The sequence below is a fragment of the Lissotriton vulgaris genome, chromosome 8, assembly GCF_964263255.1.
Source record: "Lissotriton vulgaris chromosome 8, aLisVul1.2, whole genome shotgun sequence".
NCBI classification, from domain to species: Eukaryota; Metazoa; Chordata; class Amphibia; order Caudata; family Salamandridae; genus Lissotriton; species Lissotriton vulgaris.
The window spans coordinates 575661541-575678570 of record NC_141696.1 but is presented as its reverse complement, the minus strand read 5'-3'; the positions used below and the strand labels follow the sequence as shown (position 1 = coordinate 575678570).

The 17030-nt window shown below is 41.2% G+C and overlaps 1 protein-coding gene across 1 annotated transcript in view; it reads left to right on the top strand.

Annotated features, from left to right (window-relative positions):
- The window catches only part of VEGFD (vascular endothelial growth factor D), a 508699-nt gene that overhangs the window by 444915 nt on the left and 46754 nt on the right, over window positions 1-17030 (top strand). The window lies entirely within an intron of this gene.

The following is a 17030-nucleotide window of genomic DNA, read 5'->3' as shown; positions in this document are numbered from 1 at the left end:
CCCTTGCATAAACTAGGTTTTCATCTGACAATGACGTTGAATAATGTGTTTTTTTAAAGGTGTTAAATGCTGCAGTATTTAGCATTTTCATACACTGCAAAAAAAAGGAGTTCCCATGACCTAGCTTACAGCTATATAGTTTACCGACAATGGAAGGATTAAAGCCAAAATTGAGTCAGTTGGTATTCAAAGAAAATAACTTGCTGGCTATACTAAAAAGTAAGCAGCGAGGACATAACTCCTTGAGTCACTGGGCTCTAAAACACTTGATTATATTTGTGCTTCCACCTTCTAATCAGTACCGATGAGCATTAAACTAGCTTTCCGAAGGCTACAAGCATAGTACTATCTAAAAATTAGGCCCACATTAGATGGCTTAGTAGAAGGCAAAGGTGGAGTTAAAATAATATGCAAGTAGAACAAATTACAACAAAAAATACCAATAAATATGATAATTAAATAGATGGATCCACTCAGATACAGGATTTGTATATCCAGTCCAGCTTGGATAAATACAGTTTTCCTGCTTTGAACACCTGTTTTTTACCACAACAGACTGCTACTGGCCTGCAGTCCCCTCACCACTTTGCTAATCCCCTCCGCTTTAAGACCATCATTTACATAGAAAAAATGAATCTGAGGGCGTTAACCAGTTCATGGACCTCTCTGTTGTGCAGAATAACGACTCGCTCGACTCGGTGGGAAAACAATGCTGCATCAAAGAAGCCGCTATCATGGCTGTACGTACAGCCAATATCCAATCCCCATTTTTTAGGTCGAGCCTGGGCAGTGCATTCGCTGCTTCGAGACATGCAGTACTGGAGTATGGCTTTGAAGCTCCATCCACTCCCCCCCATATTTTTAATTGGCTTGTGTCATTGTCCTTCGTAAACACTGGCTTCCGAGTTGTTATTCGGCTTGTTAGTCCTCTTTGGTACCGCTTTGTCTACATTTGTTACCTCCCTTAATGATTGGACCTTTTATTTGTCTTGTTACATGGGCTGCTTTATCTTGGCTGTGAGCACTATTTTGTTTAATGATTTGCCCCTATTCCACCCATTACGTCACAGCACGCCGCCCGCTTACATTTTATTTACTAATGGGGGTCAGCTTTAACTATAGCAGCCAGCAGCCATGTTTCTTTATTTGTTTTAGCAGCACGGTCCCCTTTAAGTATAGGGGCCACACTTACTTATTATTACTTTTTTTTGTTTGTTTTCCAGCGCCCACATTCATGGAGGCCGCGCACCTTTCTTTAGACAATTACTTATTATTACTTCATTTTTTTGTTTTCTAGCGCTTTCACATTCATGGAGGCCGCGCACATTTCTTTAGACAAGCCGCGTCTAAAGAAAGGTGCGCAGCCGCTATTAAAGTGAAACATAACAAAAAGAGATTGCCAGTACTGATAATACCGCAGTAACATGAATTCGGACACAGTACTTGAGAAAATATTCAAGACTGGGGGCTAGTTGATAGCTTTTTATTCTTATTTTTGATTTTATCAAAAGATACTTTTTTTCATATTCAAAACACAAACATGTACAACATATTTATCAAAAAAGTCACAATAGGGGGGTATCATTCGTCATATCAATCATGTCACAATCATACAACATGCAAGCATTCATGGGGAGAAGGGGTGCACTAGATAAGAAAGCTACAAAATTTACCAAAACATACAATATTTACAATATAATATCAAACATAAGACAAGAATAACCACAGTCTGCAAAAACACTTAAACAATATTTTCATTTGGTGTATGATCGATTATACCGTACATTCCTATAGTCAAGTATGAGAATACTTTCTAAATGTTTAGAGAAAGGATAATGTACAGGGATTAGTGATAAGCAACAATTATCCTGACATTTACGCTTATCACTAGAGCAGACAGGAATGTGGCTTGGGCCTACGCGTTTCGAATCCCAATGACTTGTAGGGATTCTCTTCAGGGCCTTTAGAATTCTCTGCAGAAGTGAAAAAAGAGAAAAGGGGAGGGGGGAACAAAAATTAGAAAATGCTCAGACAGGCATGGTTAGTGTTAATAACACGATCACTATCAGTCACCTCACTCAGTTACCACCCAGGTCTCTACAGACTTGTCACTAGTCTAGTGTTCAAGGAAGACATGGGGATCTTAACTAACTGGTCTATGATGTTACTAGATATGAAGCAAATCAGCCAATGGATGAGTGGACAGGCGATCTATTACTCACCTTCTGTACTTAAGAAAGAAATAGTCTCAGGGGTGGGATAGGTTGACACAGTTAAAATGATGGTGGACCTATAAGGGGGAGATGAAAAAGTGTTAAAAATAGAAAACATTCTAGATTCTTTGTGCACTGCCGGTAGTAGGAGAGAATCTCACCTAATCAAGTTCAGGTGGAGGAGGCCATGTGAGAGGTAGCTGCCGGATTTTTTGGTTACTAGACACGTCTTGGAAAATAAATGAAAAAGGGGTTTTTTAATTGGACCATAAGGAACACTAATGTGCAAAAACGAAAAATACTAAACTGGACTTTACCGAAAATGATAATTTGAAGAGATGAAAAGTTGTGCTTGCTCACGGGACCCCTATCAAAGAAGGGAACGTTTGGCACGGTGCTTATCTAAATAAACAGTAAACACCATTAGCTGTTTGTATGCATTTCTCGTCAGAGAAATGTTTTGCAATAAAGACTGCAGCTTACCGAGGCAGAAACTCTCAAGCATTTGACCGTAAAAAATGAAGCACGCAAGTAATTCAATTTAAGGTGACTTCAGACTAGAGTGGAAATAGAAACAAATGTTTCATTTCAGTAAGTGGTGCCTCAAGGCAACAATGATTAGACGCGTTCGTTTTCAACTAGTAGAAAATCCTGACACTTTTAAAGCGGTAAAGTGAACTGAAGGCTTACCGGCAAATATTTTCAATCAGTCAGTTGAGATTATTTAAGCTACAAGGAAACAAAAACACGGGTGAGCAACTTATTTGAGCCTAATAAAAGGACATAGCTAAGAGGCATAACAGGGGGGGGGTGTGGGTTACTTACAGATTTAGGATTGAGCAGATTTCCCAAACGACGGCGTCTTTGGCAGTACTGCACACAGGCTCCTGCGCAGTAGCAGGCAGAGGCTTGACTGCTCTACCTATATACCTAGTGTCTGAGCAGCAGGACCGCCCACTCAGAGGCCAAGGTTTCATAGAGATACTGGACTGGATTCAGGGAAAGTTATGGACCGGAGTTTCAAGATGAAAAAAAGATTTACCAGAATGAATAGAAAGCGACGCTGAGGTCACTCACAAAGCTAAAAAGGAGCTCACAGTAGATAATTACAATTTGAAGATTTCACTTAATTCATTAAGTCCAGATACTGCGGTATCGAACTTAACGATAAGGAAAGCCTCTCGTTTTGATAATGTCAAATTTAAATCGCCACCTCTGGGATTTTTTTCTATTTTCGAAATGACTGTCCACTTGAGATCGCTCACATTATGCTGCAACCTCGTCCAATGATGCACCAAGGGGGCATTTTCAACTTTTCTTTTAATCCTTGATTTATGTTGCGAGATCCGTTGGCGGATCTCTTGGTTAGTTTTGCCTATGTACAACAACTGGCATGGACATGTAATGCCATATACCACATATTTACTCTTACAGTTACTCATCGTGTCATGCTTCCATGACACTCCATTATGCTGGAACAACGAGCCTTCCAACGTTGATTCAGAGCATAAGCAATTTCCACACTTGTGGTGTCCAAGGATGGGTGGCATCCCCATCATTTGGCGTAACGTTTGTGGCTTGGCAATAGGCATGGCTGCTCGAACTATGTGGTTCGCAATGTTATTTTCTTTCTTGAAAGCAAATAAAGGTTCATTTGCAAGACTTGCATCAAGGTTCTTTATCAGATGCCAATTTTGTTTTATAACCCTTTTTAGACGGTTGGCATTAGGGCAATAGGTTGTTACACATACTTGTTTTTCTAAAGCAGGTTTTGATTTGCGCTCCAAGAGTATATCACGTGGGGTCCATTGGGCTCTTTTCATGCAGGTTTTGACAAGTTTCTTAGGGTAACCCCTCTCACATAACTTAGATGTAAGGTTTTCTGAGTGTTGTTGAAAATCTTCTTTAAAGGTGCAGTTTCTGCGAACTCGCAGAAACTGCCCATACGGGAGATTTTCCTTTAGATTTCTAGGATGGTTACTGTTGAACATAAGGGACTTGTTGCGGTCCGTGGGTTTAGTGTACAGAGTGGTTGCTAACTTCCCTTCGGACGGAAAGACCTCTACGTCTAGGAACGCAATCCTACTGGTAGATTCAGAGATGCTGAATTTTATATCAGCTGTTCTGTCATTAAGCCATTGGTAAAAATGGTTTAGTGTGTCACCATCACCTTTCCATGTCAAAAAAACATCATCAATAAAACGGAGCCATGTTCCGAGATATTGAGAAAAAGGGTTATTATTGTAGATGTATGCATTCTCGTACATGGCCATAAACAGTACCGCCAATTCTGGAGCAAAGGGGCAGCCCATGGCCACCCCCTTGACTTGGTAATAAAATTCGCCATTAAAACAGAAATAGTTCTTTTTTAAGGCGAATGTTGCCAAGTCCACTATGAATTTAGTGGGCACCCGCATAGGTCTAGGCCTCGTGTCAAGAAAGTAAGTGAGTACTGCTACAGCCTCATCTTGAGGGATCTGTGTGTATAATGCAGTAACGTCCAAGGTAACGAGTCTGTCACTGCCTTCACTGAAGTCTATATTTTCTAGTTTTTTAATGAAGTCAGTGGTATCCTGGAGGTAGGATCTAACCTCAGTCATGAAATCCTTGAGAAAACAATCTACATATTTCGCAGCTGGCTCTAATACTGAACCACACCCTGCTACAATGGGTCTGCCGGGTGGATGGTCAGGGTCTTTGTGTATTTTAGGCAATACATAAAACATAGGAACTTTGGGATGTTTGTTTTTCAAATATTCAGCTTCTTTTGGGCCGACGAAACCTGAATCAAAACCCTCTTGCACAATTGCAAAGAGCTCATTCTGTAGTTCCATGGTAGGGTCTTTATTTATCTTGCGGTAGCAAGTAGTATCTTGTAGCTGTTTTAAAACTTCAGCAGTGTAGTCATTGGTGTCCCACAACACTATTGCTCCGCCCTTGTCTGCTTGCTTAATTATAACCGTATTGTCAGTTTTGAGGTTATTTAAAGCCATAATTTCTTTTTTAGTGGTATTGAACTTGATGTATTTTTTCTCTTGTTCCATGGCCGATATTGCAGATAATACACTTTTCTCAAAAGTCAAAAGGTTTTTCGGGACTTTATTGGCTGGCGGGCAAAAAGTGGACTTATTTCTAAGGCCTGTGACCTCTAAAGGTTGGATGGTAGGATTTTCACTAAAAAAGACAGTCAAACGTAGTTTTCTGCAAAATTCAATGAACTCAGACTTCATTTTAACGAAGTCCGTTCTTTTAGATGGTACGAACGACAACCCCTTTGCTAGGATACTTTCCTCATCGGGTGTCAAAATTTTTTTGGAAAGGTTGAAGATTGGCGACGCGTTTAATTTTTGTAATGTTGTCGTCGCGTTTTCATCTCCCAGGGGATGTTGTTTCTCACTCGACCTCTGGGGAGTGTTTGGCCTCTCCCTAAAAAATTCGACGACTGATTCTGCTGTTGCTGCTGGTTGGTGTTCCAATTTCTATTTCTATTGGGACGATTATAAGAACTTGCGGAATCACTATCAGTTCCAGAGGAGGAGGTGTCTGAAAAAGAAATGAATTGTCTTCGAGATCTGTCCCGAGATCTCGAAGACAATTCATTTCTTTTTCAGACACCTCCTCCTCTGGAACTGATAGTGATTCCGCAAGTTCTTATAATCGTCCCAATAGAAATAGAAATTGGAACACCAACCAGCAGCAACAGCAGAATCAGTCGTCGAATTTTTTAGGGAGAGGCCAAACACTCCCCAGAGGTCGAGTGAGAAACAACATCCCCTGGGAGATGAAAACGCGACGACAACATTACAAAAATTAAACGCGTCGCCAATCTTCAACCTTTCCAAAAAAATTTTGACACCCGATGAGGAAAGTATCCTAGCAAAGGGGTTGTCGTTCGTACCATCTAAAAGAACGGACTTCGTTAAAATGAAGTCTGAGTTCATTGAATTTTGCAGAAAACTACGTTTGACTGTCTTTTTTAGTGAAAATCCTACCATCCAACCTTTAGAGGTCACAGGCCTTAGAAATAAGTCCACTTTTTGCCCGCCAGCCAATAAAGTCCCGAAAAACCTTTTGACTTTTGAGAAAAGTGTATTATCTGCAATATCGGCCATGGAACAAGAGAAAAAATACATCAAGTTCAATACCACTAAAAAAGAAATTATGGCTTTAAATAACCTCAAAACTGACAATACGGTTATAATTAAGCAAGCAGACAAGGGCGGAGCAATAGTGTTGTGGGACACCAATGACTACACTGCTGAAGTTTTAAAACAGCTACAAGATACTACTTGCTACCGCAAGATAAATAAAGACCCTACCATGGAACTACAGAATGAGCTCTTTGCAATTGTGCAAGAGGGTTTTGATTCAGGTTTCGTCGGCCCAAAAGAAGCTGAATATTTGAAAAACAAACATCCCAAAGTTCCTATGTTTTATGTATTGCCTAAAATACACAAAGACCCTGACCATCCACCCGGCAGACCCATTGTAGCAGGGTGTGGTTCAGTATTAGAGCCAGCTGCGAAATATGTAGATTGTTTTCTCAAGGATTTCATGACTGAGGTTAGATCCTACCTCCAGGATACCACTGACTTCATTAAAAAACTAGAAAATATAGACTTCAGTGAAGGCAGTGACAGACTCGTTACCTTGGACGTTACTGCATTATACACACAGATCCCTCAAGATGAGGCTGTAGCAGTACTCACTTACTTTCTTGACACGAGGCCTAGACCTATGCGGGTGCCCACTAAATTCATAGTGGACTTGGCAACATTCGCCTTAAAAAAGAACTATTTCTGTTTTAATGGCGAATTTTATTACCAAGTCAAGGGGGTGGCCATGGGCTGCCCCTTTGCTCCAGAATTGGCGGTACTGTTTATGGCCATGTACGAGAATGCATACATCTACAATAATAACCCTTTTTCTCAATATCTCGGAACATGGCTCCGTTTTATTGATGATGTTTTTTTGACATGGAAAGGTGATGGTGACACACTAAACCATTTTTACCAATGGCTTAATGACAGAACAGCTGATATAAAATTCAGCATCTCTGAATCTACCAGTAGGATTGCGTTCCTAGACGTAGAGGTCTTTCCGTCCGAAGGGAAGTTAGCAACCACTCTGTACACTAAACCCACGGACCGCAACAAGTCCCTTATGTTCAACAGTAACCATCCTAGAAATCTAAAGGAAAATCTCCCGTATGGGCAGTTTCTGCGAGTTCGCAGAAACTGCACCTTTAAAGAAGATTTTCAACAACACTCAGAAAACCTTACATCTAAGTTATGTGAGAGGGGTTACCCTAAGAAACTTGTCAAAACCTGCATGAAAAGAGCCCAATGGACCCCACGTGATATACTCTTGGAGCGCAAATCAAAACCTGCTTTAGAAAAACAAGTATGTGTAACAACCTATTGCCCTAATGCCAACCGTCTAAAAAGGGTTATAAAACAAAATTGGCATCTGATAAAGAACCTTGATGCAAGTCTTGCAAATGAACCTTTATTTGCTTTCAAGAAAGAAAATAACATTGCGAACCACATAGTTTGAGCAGCCATGCCTATTGCCAAGCCACAAACGTTACGCCAAATGATGGGGATGCCACCCATCCTTGGACACCACAAGTGTGGAAATTGCTTATGCTGTGAATCAACGTTGGAAGGCTCGTTGTTCCAGCATAATGGAGTGTCATGGAAGCATGACACGATGAGTAACTGTAAGAGTAAATATGTGGTATATGGCATTACATGTCCATGCCAGTTGTTGTACATAGGCAAAACTAACCAAGAGATCCGCCAACGGATCTCGCAACATAAATCAAGGATTAAAAGAAAAGTTGAAAATGCCCCCTTGGTGCATCATTGGACGAGGTTGCAGCATAATGTGAGCGATCTCAAGTGGACAGTCATTTCGAAAATAGAAAAAAATCCCAGAGGTGGCGATTTAAATTTGACATTATCAAAACGAGAGGCTTTCCTTATCGTTAAGTTCGATACCGCAGTATCTGGACTTAATGAATTAAGTGAAATCTTCAAATTGTAATTATCTACTGTGAGCTCCTTTTTAGCTTTGTGAGTGACCTCAGCGTCGCTTTCTATTCATTCTGGTAAATCTTTTTTTCATCTTGAAACTCCGGTCCATAACTTTCCCTGAATCCAGTCCAGTATCTCTATGAAACCTTGGCCTCTGAGTGGGCGGTCCTGCTGCTCAGACACTAGGTATATAGGTAGAGCAGTCAAGCCTCTGCCTGCTACTGCGCAGGAGCCTGTGTGCAGTGCTGCCAAAGACGCCGTCGTTTGGGAAATCTGCTCAATCCTAAATCTGTAAGTAACCCACACCCCCCCCCTGTTATGCCTCTTAGCTATGTCCTTTTATTAGGCTCAAATAAGTTGCTCACCCGTGTTTTTGTTTCCTTGTAGCTTAAATAATCTCAACTGACTGATTGAAAATATTTGCCGGTAAGCCTTCAGTTCACTTTACCGCTTTAAAAGTGTCAGGATTTTCTACTAGTTGAAAACGAACGCGTCTAATCATTGTTGCCTTGAGGCACCACTTACTGAAATGAAACATTTGTTTCTATTTCCACTCTAGTCTGAAGTCACCTTAAATTGAATTACTTGCGTGCTTCATTTTTTACGGTCAAATGCTTGAGAGTTTCTGCCTCGGTAAGCTGCAGTCTTTATTGCAAAACATTTCTCTGACGAGAAATGCATACAAACAGCTAATGGTGTTTACTGTTTATTTAGATAAGCACCGTGCCAAACGTTCCCTTCTTTGATAGGGGTCCCGTGAGCAAGCACAACTTTTCATCTCTTCAAATTATCATTTTCGGTAAAGTCCAGTTTAGTATTTTTCGTTTTTGCACATTAGTGTTCCTTATGGTCCAATTAAAAAACCCCTTTTTCATTTATTTTCCAAGACGTGTCTAGTAACCAAAAAATCCGGCAGCTACCTCTCACATGGCCTCCTCCACCTGAACTTGATTAGGTGAGATTCTCTCCTACTACCGGCAGTGCACAAAGAATCTAGAATGTTTTCTATTTTTAACACTTTTTCATCTCCCCCTTATAGGTCCACCATCATTTTAACTGTGTCAACCTATCCCACCCCTGAGACTATTTCTTTCTTAAGTACAGAAGGTGAGTAATAGATCGCCTGTCCACTCATCCATTGGCTGATTTGCTTCATATCTAGTAACATCATAGACCAGTTAGTTAAGATCCCCATGTCTTCCTTGAACACTAGACTAGTGACAAGTCTGTAGAGACCTGGGTGGTAACTGAGTGAGGTGACTGATAGTGATCGTGTTATTAACACTAACCATGCCTGTCTGAGCATTTTCTAATTTTTGTTCCCCCCTCCCCTTTTCTCTTTTTTCACTTCTGCAGAGAATTCTAAAGGCCCTGAAGAGAATCCCTACAAGTCATTGGGATTCGAAACGCGTAGGCCCAAGCCACATTCCTGTCTGCTCTAGTGATAAGCGTAAATGTCAGGATAATTGTTGCTTATCACTAATCCCTGTACATTATCCTTTCTCTAAACATTTAGAAAGTATTCTCATACTTGACTATAGGAATGTACGGTATAATCGATCATACACCAAATGAAAATATTGTTTAAGTGTTTTTGCAGACTGTGGTTATTCTTGTCTTATGTTTGATATTATATTGTAAATATTGTATGTTTTGGTAAATTTTGTAGCTTTCTTATCTAGTGCACCCCTTCTCCCCATGAATGCTTGCATGTTGTATGATTGTGACATGATTGATATGACGAATGATACCCCCCTATTGTGACTTTTTTGATAAATATGTTGTACATGTTTGTGTTTTGAATATGAAAAAAAGTATATTTTGATAAAATCAAAAATAAGAATAAAAAGCTATCAACTAGCCCCCAGTCTTGAATATTTTCTCAAGTACTGTGTCCGAATTCATGTTACTGCGGTATTATCAGTACTGGCAATCTCTTTTTGTTATGTTGTATGACGGCTCAGCCATACTGATTAGAGCCAACCCCTAGTTGTTTATTGGCTATTAAAGTGAAAGCACGGCATGTGTGCTTTTACAAAAATAAAATCTGTTTGTCAACTTGACAGACAATTGCTTTTTTTTGTCAAAGCACCTCATGCCACAGTTTCACTTTAATAGCGGCCACGCACTTTTTTTTTTTGACACGGCTTGTCTAAAGAAAGGTCACGGTCCCCATGAAGGTGGAAGCTCTCCATGGGCACTAGTAAACAAAAAGATACTTGCAATGCAATATCCATCACATTTGCGAGAGTTTAAGCTATTGCAATGCCAATAGCTCAAACTCTCGTAATTGCGAGATCTACTCCATTGCAAATGCTTGTTTTAAAGACGGAAGCAAAGTAGATAAATACATCTTCATCAGAGTATGAAAGTTTTCTTTTACTGCCTGAAGAATTTTTTTTATGCGGCCTGCATGGTAAATATCAGGCATATCACGCCACTGATCTAATTTTTGCAAAATCACGAACTGCTGGAGGCTCTAGCTGAATTCTGCAGCACACATTGAAGCAGCAAATCGCCATTATTTAATGATTGTTTTTGTGCATGAAGGGGCAACTTCAAGCACAAAAAAATTATTAGCAGTGTTTTTTCTGTTTCTATGTGTGCTGCAGCACACCTAGAAAAAGCAAAAACAAGGAGAAATAAAAGTACTTCTCCTAGTTGTGCCAATCTAAAGCCTACTTTTTCCTGGTGGTAGTTTTTGGCGCTGTCTCAGATTTATAGATCCTTGTAAATGTAGGGCAGCATCAAAAAGTAATAGGTTTTGTGGTCGAACACTCACAGCAACACTTATTGCACGCCTCTTTCGCAAAGATACCTGTGTGAAAGGGCACCATATTTACTAAGCTGCTTTAAGACACAAAAAGAGGTTTAACTTCACTTTGAATGGAGCAGGGCTCTGCACCACAGAGCATCAGAAAAAGCAGTGTTCTGGTGTGTAATCCCCTTCTACATATGCCCCTTTATTGGAAAGGGTTTTTACATAGTCAGAGAATGATAAGTAGTACACATGGAATCCATGGGGTGTGATTTGTAGAGTATGAGCACGACCTGCAAACTTTGGCCAAACTACTACTGAAAGTTCACCCTAAACGACAAACACATAGTCTGTATGTTTTGTCTCCCTAGAGACTATGGGCCTTATTTATGAAGACCTTGCAACACTTTTGCACTGTGATTGCGTCACTTTTCGTGACACAGTGGTGGTGTAAACAATGCGCCACGTTGCGCCATATTTACAAGGTGACTCATCTAGGCAGATGCGTCACCTTGTAAAACTCTGTGCCATATTATACCCGAGTCGGATATAATATATGCAGAGTGGGCGTTCCCACGTAAAAAAGAGTTGTAGAAGTGTTGCAGTGAAATCTATAAGATTTTGATACAACACTTCTAGGATGCCACTGCGTGAAAACCTTACGCCTGCCTCATGGCAGGCGTAAGGTGACGCAGAGTCATAGGAACAGGCCTACCCCATGCCTTGCTGGAGTTCCGTCATGCTTGCAACACAAATCCAGCTATGTGTGTCTTTTGTGCTGTCAGATACGTCAGGATTCCTGACATATCTGTCATTCCTTGGGACTTGGAGCATCATACATTAAATATAGGAAGTGTCCTAGCCGTCACCTTTCAAATGGTGCTACATTAATTTAACAGACTATGAACCCACATTTCAATTGATTTTGGCTTGAGGCATTTATTTGCTGCTCATTTCTATGTACTTTACTCCACATTTGAATCATGGGTCAGAGCAGTTAGATACGTTTCAGTCTAGAACAAATTAACTTATTTATGCCACAGATCAAACAAAAAACATACAAACTTTGTGGTGAAGTAGTGGGATGTAAAAAACAATACATAAACAATTGATACAAAACAACGAACTACACAAACATTCTGTCATCAGTCTTAATTCACAAACAAAGCAGCTACTTGGATATCCTGTAACATCCACGTTGTGTAACTGAGTTAAGTAGCTGCTATCACGGGGAACAAACACAATCAAACCGAGTAGTGAGACAATTCAAAAAGCATTTCCACTGGGCGGAAAAAATTAATCAAATACAACAGTCCCTGTGTTGTGTAATGCCGACACGTTTCGATTCCCAGGGTGGCTTATGGGATTCTCTTCAGGGCGTGGACTGGTTTATCTAAAAAAACAAAGGGGGCATAAGCTGAACCTGTGAAGGGGTTCTACACTTCCAATTTACTCAAACTACAAAATAATGTTTTAAAAGTACCTGATCGATTTGAGTAAGCAATTTGCGTGTTGCAAGCAAAAAGATGCAAGTTAAAATGTAAGTATCACAACCTGAAATAAGAAGAGATCTACCATCAGTCACATGTTGGGTTTTTGTGGTTTTCATTATTTTACAGATGGAAGGAAAAATGAAGGGGCACTTATTTGCGCCAATCGGGCAATACTTCTACCAATGCAGTAGTTATGCTTGTTGGTTGTAATGGAAACTTAGTTGAGCTTTCATGGAGCAATCTATGAAAGGAAATGAGTGCCACGTCATTTAATTGCATATACAGTAATATGGCACATTGTTGCTTTGTCAGTTACAAGCAACACTTTCGCCATGCCGGCGATGTCAGATATTTTGTTCGAGGCCATTTCGCAGCTTGTTTCGTCAGCGGTGGCTCAGATTGTTTTAAAGGTCACTAAATAATGGACCCCTTTGCATCTCTCTGTGCACAACAAAAACAAGATATCTGCTTGCATCTTGTTCTATGTGGGAGTTTTTAAATGTCCCTAAGTTAAAAAAAATATACAGCTAAGCAAGTCTTCTAGTGGTGCCTCGTTCCCAGTTTCAATCACTAAAATCACTTCCTGGTCACTGAACTTTTTTTTTTTAAAAAGGGACGTGACATACTCACATTGCATTATGGTTAGGTGAGTTTATAATGTATAAAGGAGATACAACATGTAAACGGACGGGAGAAACCCTACCAGTTTATCAGAATGTTATGTATGCATTGATATTAAGGTCTATCTTTTGATTTCCTTTGAGTGTATGGATCAAGGTGCACATTGTAAATGCAAAACCTGGACCGGGTGGTTTTAGCTTCTGCCCATTTCAGACATTTCGTTCAGTCCTTTTGGTGAAACTATTGAAACGGCTATCATATAAGCTTCTTTTCTTAATAGTTAAGCTTCAGTGTCACCCCCTCTTGGTAGTGGTTTTGTGACTGTTAGCACGGTCTATTTCAACTCAAGTTCATGGTGGTTGGAGTCAATAAAGTGGTTTACCATAGGGTGGCCATCTCTGGCAGGATGTGAGGGAGGAGGAGGGCACAGACCTTACTTACACCTGAATAGGTTGTGTCCTATCCTCACACAAAGGGCTACATACTCCATATAGTTAGTCTGGAGTCAGTGCAGAGAAAGCAGGGGTCTTTGAAATCTCCCCCACTTAAAAGGCACCGATGGGTATAAAGAGTGGACCTAATATGGCACCACTTCAGTACACTCCTGGACCTGTGGATGCTCTGCCAGGAAGAAGGACGGATGTGCTGCTGAAGGACTTTCCCTCTGCTGGACTCCTGCACTTTAGTGCTGATCTGCTGCCTACTGCTCTCTTGCATGAGTAGAAGGACTGGACCTGCATCTCTTGACCCCAGAACCCAGAGTGACTCCAAGGACTAGCTGTCTGACCGCCTGATGTGAAGGCTTGGGGACATAACAGGCTTCCAACCACTGCACCTGGAATCTGCCATCTGTGAGTCTAGCCAGTCAAGTGGTGCCACCCTAGTTCTGGACCCTTGGAAGTGGGCCTAAGGTGCTTACCAGTGGAACCGATGCATCTTCTCTGCTGAGCAACGCATCCCCAAGCAGGCCCGATGCATCTTCTTGGCTGAGCTGCACTTCACCAAGCAAAACCGATGCATCGCTGATGCATAGATTGGACCCATGGTAAGACTTGCATCAACGCCATTACCCGCATCTTAGGATCAATGCATTGCCTTTGAAGCAGCTACTGTACAGCACTTTTCCTGGTGCAGGCCCTTGTATCCTTCATAAATGACAACCTTGATGAGGATGCAACTCTGCACCACAGCTTTAAAGCTCGCCTCATTGGAATTGACACATCGCCCCAGAATTCAGATTGCAAGCCCCGTTAACAGGATCCTCGACCTTAATGTTGAAGAAACAGGACCTCGCACTGCAGCCTCGCCGCATCTCGGAACCGACGCATGGTTTCAGCTGCACGACACATCTGTGAAGCGAATCCACACAATGTTCCACAACCAGGATTAAAGGTACTCCATTCAGCGGGCCTAACTGGGGTCCTGTAGTTGGTCCGCACTCCATTGCCTCGGCCTGAACATGTAATTTTGTCCAGGTATGGTCTGACCAGATAGCCCTTGTTCTTTTTGGTGCTATTTCTCACTATAAAATTTAAAAATCAATAACTCCAGTTCTCCTCTTAGGATTTTTGTCATTTTTGGTCGTGTTTTATTTATTTAAATGTCCTCTACATTTCTAAAGCAGGTGTGGGATCTTTTTGTCTGATGTTTGCACTGTTTTACTGTTTGAAGTGTTGCACAAATACTTTAAACAATGCCTATGAGTTTAGCCTGACGGCTCTGTGCCAGGCTACCAGAGGGGGGCACAACTTAATTTAGGGTTTTCCTGCCTCTTACCCTGATTAGGATTGTGTTTGCTGCTTGACCAGGGCCCACACCCCAGTGAACCATCAATCCAATTTCTAACAGTGCCAATATCATATATTTCTGATTGACCTCGAGACTATATGGATAAGCACATGGAAATCTAAATCTTCTATCTGCTCACAGTACAAAGAAAATGCATACACAGTCTTAACACATTGTGTGTTTTACACCAGTATGGCTGAGGACAGTGTTTTCAACCTCAGGTGAATATTGGCAGGGATTTGGTGGAAATATTTGGTGGTACTGTACCAAGACTGATGAATTTTGGCTCCAGTTATGTCACAGATTACAGGCCTTCCTGAAGACCTGAATCCACTGATATTATTTCTTGGCTAATCTGAGCAAGACGGCCAATATCCTTTGACAGCACAGTTGGAAAACTGATGGCCCATATGTTCTTTGCTACAAGGTTGTCCATCACCTACTTTTTGTAACTGATCAATCTGCTCCAGAACGCTTATGGGGACCAACGTGTGGACAATTATTGACAAGGAGACGCTGACATCCATTGTACATATGAGAACAGAGAAATTTGAAAGTTTATGGCAACCCTTGACATCATATGTGAAGGGGCAAATATGTGGGAATACAGCAAGAATTTTCACGCCATATGTAGTCAATAGTTTTGGGCTGTGCTGATTGTCTCCAACTTGGCTTGAATGTTTTAATGGTTAATCAAATTCCTAAACATGCTGTATTTTAAATAGCATTTTTTAGAAGTACCCTAAATAACTAAACTAGACCTTGCTGTTAATTATAGCTTTGCTTCAAAATGCTGTAGCATTTTTCTATTTTGATACGTTTACAAGGTTGATAGCAGGCAATCGTTTGTATTCTACTCCCTGATATCTTATATTAAAAAAAGAGTAAATAAAATGACAAGAAATATTGAGATCATTGTGATGGGATACTTTTTCACAATCACCACTGCAAAAGTGGATATGTGAAACTAAAACTGCGGAATACATCTGTGGGTTGAGCCCAATGTGAAAGGCAGTGAAGGATGAACATGCCTGATCTGAAAAACGAATCCCTCAAGGGACCTGACATAAAGTCAAACTCTTTTTTTAAAAAAAGTGTTTGCCTAAATAAAAGTGCAAAGAATGAGCTCAGATGCATTCAAACAAGCTCAGAGATGATCAGCTCATAACCCCAATTAAGGTTTGCACCGACAGTTCTACTAATAGTGATGTCATTGAGAGTTTCACAAAACTGACCATTGATCAAAATGCCAGAAAATTACATTAAAAAAATTAATGAAGAGTCTGATTTTGGTGTTGGTGGTGCTTCTGCTGAACTGCTGCCAGGGTGGTCCAAGGAAGACCGCCAAGCAGTCTGCAGTCCTGCCCGCTAGATTACAACAGTGATCCAGGGCGGGCAGTGCGGCAGCGGAGCTGTCACAATGGTGGGAATGTTTGGCTCAAAGCAGAGGCTAAGGGCCAGATGCATCAAAGGGTTTTGCCCATTCTGTGTCTATGGGAAAATGTGTTCATGCATATGGGCCTAAAAAGCATCCTGATGCTGGGACAGCGCTTTCAGCACGACCATGCACAGTGTGGCATGCAACATGTCATGCATGCCACACGGTGCATGCAAGAACGTACACTTTTGGGAGGCCCATCATGGACCCCCCACATGCACCCCCATCGGTAGATGTGCCCAGGGCCCCTGTTTGGGCCTCTTTTACATGCCTTTCCACCGAGTATTTCCTGGCGGGTCCCAACCATGAAATACATGAAAGAAAGGCAGGTCGGAATCTGTTCAGCTGTGCCGGCATCCCCACCACCTCGATTCCTGCATGCTTTCCTCACTGCCGTGATATCCTGGATCCTGACAGCAGTGGTGGTCTTGTGGCGGTCCAACCACCACCATCGTGATCGGGCTAGAGGCCTGATGCGATGGCGTCAGTGGGACCGCCATCCACCGTTACTGCAGTCTCAGTACCGCCAACATCAAAATCAGGTCCTAAGTTTTCTTGGACCTGAAGCTATGGAGATTAGCACACTGAAATAAGTCCAAAATGGTAATGCATAGGTTTATACAACACCTTTTTAGTATTCTTTATAGCTATGTTAGCTATTTTATATGCATAGAAGCAAAA